This window comes from Lolium perenne, chromosome 2, assembly GCF_019359855.2.
Source record: "Lolium perenne isolate Kyuss_39 chromosome 2, Kyuss_2.0, whole genome shotgun sequence".
NCBI classification, from domain to species: domain Eukaryota; kingdom Viridiplantae; phylum Streptophyta; class Magnoliopsida; order Poales; family Poaceae; genus Lolium; species Lolium perenne.
This window is the reverse complement of record NC_067245.2, coordinates 260,557,011-260,562,522: the sequence shown is the minus strand read 5'-3', so window position 1 is coordinate 260,562,522 and position 5,512 is coordinate 260,557,011. Positions and strand designations below refer to the sequence as shown.

Sequence of the window (5,512 nt, the reverse complement as noted above, 5' to 3'; positions counted from 1 at the left end):
ATTCGAATTCAACGGCTGGAGAAAAAATGGATTCGTGAATTGGAAAACAGAAACAGAACTTTTTTCAGGTTTAAGATTTGGGTGAAAAAAAGAAAAAAATTACCCCCGGCGCACCACCATACTAGGTGCGCCGGAGGTAACTTACACTATATATGCCAACCCAGCCCGGCGCACCTTCTCTCTCTTCCATTTCCCCATCTTCTCTTTCACTTCTCCTCCTCCTCTCTTCCTCCCTCCAGCCACCTTCTCTTCTACTCCACTTTTCCCCCTCTTCTACCTTCTTACCCCTCTAATCCCTCCCTCCGGCGAGCACCTCCTCAAGATACTCACCAGAGCACCTCCTCACCAGAGCACCTCCTCAAGCTACTCACTGGAGCACCTCCTCAAGCTACTCACCGGCGAGCACCTCCTCAAGCATCACCTCCTCTCACCCCTGGTCCGGCCACCTCCTCTCACCCCGACGACCACCGACGACCACACCGGCAACCACCTCCTCTTTGTAAGCAGATGACCACGGTGGCGGCGGTACATCTCCAAGGCACGACCTAGAACTTGACCGATGACCTAGAACTCGACCGACCTAGATCTAGATCTGCTTTTTTTTGAATCCTGGAAAACATACCGCCGGCGCACTAGGCTGGTGCGCCGGTGATAAATCGAGTTACTGCCGGCGAACTAGATGGTGCACCGGCAATAAGCCTTTACCACCGGCCCGTTCCCACCGGCGGGCGCTGGTGCGCCGGCAATAACCCGTTTTGGTGCGCCGGCAATAAGCCTTTTCCTAGTAGTGAACCGGTGGTTCCAATCCCCTATGACCCAATTGTGTCCTGCCTGTACATAGCTGCGCCTAGCTCCGGTTATGTATGTGAGGCTTAGAGCATCTCCAATCGTATCCCTCAAATGGCGCTCGGTTGAGCGTTTGAGGGACGCCTCACTTCGTGGCGCGTTCAGGGGACGTCGCTGCACAGCCGCAGCCTCCAAACGCGCACCCAAACATTAAAATAATTTTTTTCATTTTCATTTTAATAGATAGAAGAAATTTGTAGGTACAATTGAGATTTTCAAAGTAGTGCAACATGTTAAAACAAATTAAAACATAAACTACGGAAAAATATATTCAAACTAATTTTTAACTACTTCTTCTTTGATGGTCCCGCCTCGTCCTCCTCACGGAGGCATTTGATGCTCGTAACCTCTTCCGAAGAGGTCGTGGCGTTCGACGCGTTGGAGGATCTTGTGCCCCCCACCGACAAGTAGTATTTGATGTATTCGTCGTCGTCGATGCTCGATGGCTGCACCCCCGCCTTCGCATTCGTTCGGACCCTTGCCTCCTTCTTTGCCTCCGCCGCCTCCTCAGCCGCCTTCCCTGGCATCTCCACCCCCCTGGCATCTCCACCCTCTTCCTCTTCATCCTCCTTCTCATGGCCGTCGTTGCCGACGGCCTTCCCCTCCTCGTCATGGCCATCGTCGGCCTCCCAATCCTCCTCCTGGTCTTTCGTTGGTGGGGAACTAGAGCTGCTAGGCGTTGCAACTCTGTCCCACCAATGGTGCCATCCCGGCGGCTTCCCCTCGCTATCGGTGTCTGATGGCAAAGAGAGGTTGCTCATGGTTAGAGAGGAGAGGAGAGATGAAGGGAGACAGCCGGTTGGAGATCGAATGCGCAGACGTAGGGGTGGGGGGGGGGGGGGGGTGAATGGCGGCGCAGATATCGAAGAAGACAGTGGAGCGTACCCTTGGAACGGGTTCGGGCTAGGGACGCCGGACATCGTATTGGACCGCACCGGGCGGAAGGAGGCTTGGGGCGCGCGACTGGGGCCAAAAATATGTCTGACGCGCCCTAAAAACCTTTGGGGAACGCAGTTGGAGATGCTCTTATGTAACACTGTGCTCTCCTTCGGAAACATGTCATATGTGTAATATATTTCCTTAGTTGCGGCTTAACATGAGGTCACATATTGTCATATTTTCTTTGAACCTATCTGTGTACCCAAAAAATTTACTCTATTACCGTTGATAATCTATGTAGTGCTTCCAATCCCCTCTGAATAAACATCTGAAAACCAATGCCACTAGTTAATCTACAAGACTCTTTCGCAAAAAAAAAAAGTTAATCTACAAGACTGCAACTGGTAAAAAAACAGAGAGAGAGAGAGAGAGAGAGAGAGAGAGAGAGAGAGAGAGAGAGAGAGAGAGAGAGAGAGAGATCAGCTACAAAATCAGAGAACCTCGCACATGCACCAGGTGTAACTTGTACGGGAAACTTAAGCAGAGATTTGCTTCCCATGCATCTTACACGACATGGAACATAGATAGCAAGAGCAGACAGGAGCCGGTGATGAGCCACCGCTGCACCGCGGATACGCGCACGTCAGAGGCAGCGTTGGGCAGCGAAGGGTACTGGTCAGGCGAGGGCATGGCGCACTGGTGTCCGTTGAAGTAGACCCTCCGCGGGAACGCCCAGCCCCCCGAGAAGGTGAAGTCGCTCGGGTCTTTCTTCAGTATCATCTCCGTCTGCACGTTCCCGTCCCGCAGCAGCATCTCGTTGTAGTTGACGATCCCCCAGAACATGGCCGTGTCATCTGTAAAATCAGATAAATTCTTTACCATTCTTGCTTCGGCGCCCTGCTAAATTAACCTTGTGACAGATTATATATGTGGCCATGCTAAGTTTCTCGAGTGGCACTTACTGATGGTGTCGTACTGGATGAGAGGCTGGTAGTTGAAGCTGAAGAGCTGCGTGATGTTGGCGAGGTTGGGGTGCCGCACTACAAGGTTCCAGTCGCTGTAGTTGCTGACCATGTCGTAGTTGGTGATCGACGCCTTCACCCTCCAGTATTCCCGGTAGTTCTGCTTCACGTGCCAGTGCACCCGGATCGGGCACATGTGCTCCGTGCATCGGATGACCGGCGTCGGCGGATTGCCATCCGCGTCAGGCAGAGGCTGGAGCTTGGACTGCTCGCCGTCGCTGAAGAAAAATCAAACACACGAATCAGAACACGATAGAAGAAATCAGAATGAGGCGGCATGTGCTGGACCATTGTTTCGACTTTCCGTTTCAGAAAAAAAATCGCCCGGTGCTGAAATCACTCAAATTCAGTGGTTTTCGATTTGGACAAACATGTGAAATTTTCATTTGAATTTTGCCAAAAACCTGACTGACAACTGACCAAACACAGCAAATTTTAACTGAAATTCAGTGAAAATCATGCATCTAGGACCTGAAAACCTGAGCAAACAGAGGCAAAACGATGGGCAGAACAGAGCAAAGAAAGAAGCAGATCGCAAGTATCAAATAGCACATACATTCTACAATCTCCCTACAGCAGCCAATGCTTATAGCACGATAGTAGAGGGTTTTAAGATGATGGCATTGGATAAACTGTAGAATCAGTGTCGGGTGCCCTTGCCTGAAGCATTGCGGCGCGGACGGAGAGCGCGGGCAGCCGCAGCTGCACTGCGGGCACCCCACAATGGTGCTGTTGTAGAAGGATGAGAGGGAGACGCAGCAGGACGGCGACGGCCCGTCCCGGAACTGCGAGTACGAGCAGGTGATCTGCCACGTCACTGCAAGCCAGAGCAAGCAAGTCAGGGTCATCGCTAGCGGCATGGTGCCACATGTCAGTCAAGTGAACAAGGAAAGGAAATCCTTACGCATGACTTGGACGTGGCGCTGCTCGTCGACCTTGGACCTCGTCGCGGGCACCTGGGTGGCGTTGCTGCAGGTGTAGCCCGGCACGCCGAGGCTGAAGTTGGCCGGCTTCACGGGGTCGCCGTTCGGGTCTCCGCCGTCGCGGTCGAAACCGCCGACGGACATCTGAAACGCGGCGGTGGCCGTGCTGTTGTTCTGCGTGAGGGACGACAGCACGCCGCCTCGGCAGCAGTTGGCAACCTGAATGTTGTACGGCGCGCCCGGCGGCAGGTCCACCACGACGGGCCGCTTCTCGCAGCAGTGCGGAGGGTGGCCGGGGTCGAAGTGGACGCCGGAGCAGTTGCCCAGCTCCGTCGTCTCGGCGCCCCTCACGTCCCAGATGATCTCGTGGCCGGACCACGCCCAGCCCAGCCGCCATCCCGGGCGCTCGATATGGCGGTACAGCTGGTAATTGTGGATGCTCACCATGACCTGCGCACACAGGAAAGGAACACGACTGATTTGTCAACAGCTTCAGTGGAAGAAACATCGTGATTTATGTCAGGGGGAGCGTTGCATTTCATCAGGGAAACGGCGATTCTGAAAAGAACTCACAAGAAAGAAGATATGCGCACCGTGTACTGATTAGTGTCCATGCTCGTAAAATCCCAGTTGATGGTGATGTTCCCCAGCGGATCCACCGGATCATACGCATCTGCGTGAAACGCGCAAGACGGAAAGGAGTTGGAAGAAGAGGCAAAGCAGACGTATAAGTAGAAGAAGAAGAAGAAATCAGAGGCTGCGTACCTGCGAATTGGGAAGACAGATAGCACAGGAAGACGAGCAGGACGAAGCGTTCCGTCGCCATTGATGTCACGCTCGAGGGCTTCTTCACGGGTTGAGAGGTAGTAACAGCGACGCCCGACAAGAAAGCCGGCGCCTTTCACGAGCACTTGCGCACCTGGTGTGCGCAGGAGACAACGGGGAGAGAGACTGCTGGGTGGGAGTACGAGGAAGAAGACAGTGATTAGCACACAGATAATCCTATCGGTGATGTGACATGCGCTGTCAAGCACCTCGAATTACACGGCGGGGAGAGGTGTGTGCACGCAGATCACTCGAGTAAGGCAAGAATCGGACACTGATTACTCCCCTAGTCCCCTGTTTCCTTGTCTATACTGATCTACAAGTCACTTGTGGCAGGTCCAGTTGGCGCCCGCTCACCGAGAAGCACCGTGTTTGGAAAGCCATCCAAGATTAGCCTCCTCTTTTTCCAGTCTCTACAAATTTCTCAGCTGTCAGCCTGCCACCATTCCAAATTAGCAACCACTAAATGCGCCTCCTCCTGTAAATGGCCTGATTTCAATCAAAAGAAAAGAAAAATGACTACACGTAGTAGACAGGTTCACACGGTTTGCCTCCTTACATGCTGCATACTACCAAGTACTGGAGTCAGACTCCGTCTCACACTCAAATCCAGTTGGTCAAGACCAAGCAACATCACACATCGCACTCAGGCACTCGTCTTAAACTAACGGAACTGACAATTGGCGTTCTGTTGCTTTGTCACATTGGCAGAAAGAGATCTTAGCACAATCAAAAATCGTTGGAATAAGCAGGTGGAAGATTCAGACCCAGCATTCCCCACAACCTACAAGAGCGAGCATTATATCATCATTTTGTATCTAAACCTCATATGAGCGTTCATGTTCATCTAGAGTTCATTACATGTAGCAAAAATATATAGGAGCAACTTGTTCATTGCAGTGCATTACTACCGCTGAGGACTGGGATGGTCTTCTTTTTGGACGTGACTAGGCAGCATCCGGGTGCCAGTTTGGTTGTCTAAGCACTCACCCATAAAAGGAAAGTCTTCAATATCTA

At 52.3% G+C, this 5,512-nt stretch overlaps 1 pseudogene; it reads right to left on the bottom strand.

Annotated features, from left to right (window-relative positions):
- Positions 1 to 2,173: 2,173 nt before the first annotated feature.
- LOC127329331 (COBRA-like protein 7) lies at positions 2,174 to 4,724 on the bottom strand (annotated as a pseudogene).
- Between the last annotated feature and the right edge of the window lie 788 nt (positions 4,725 to 5,512).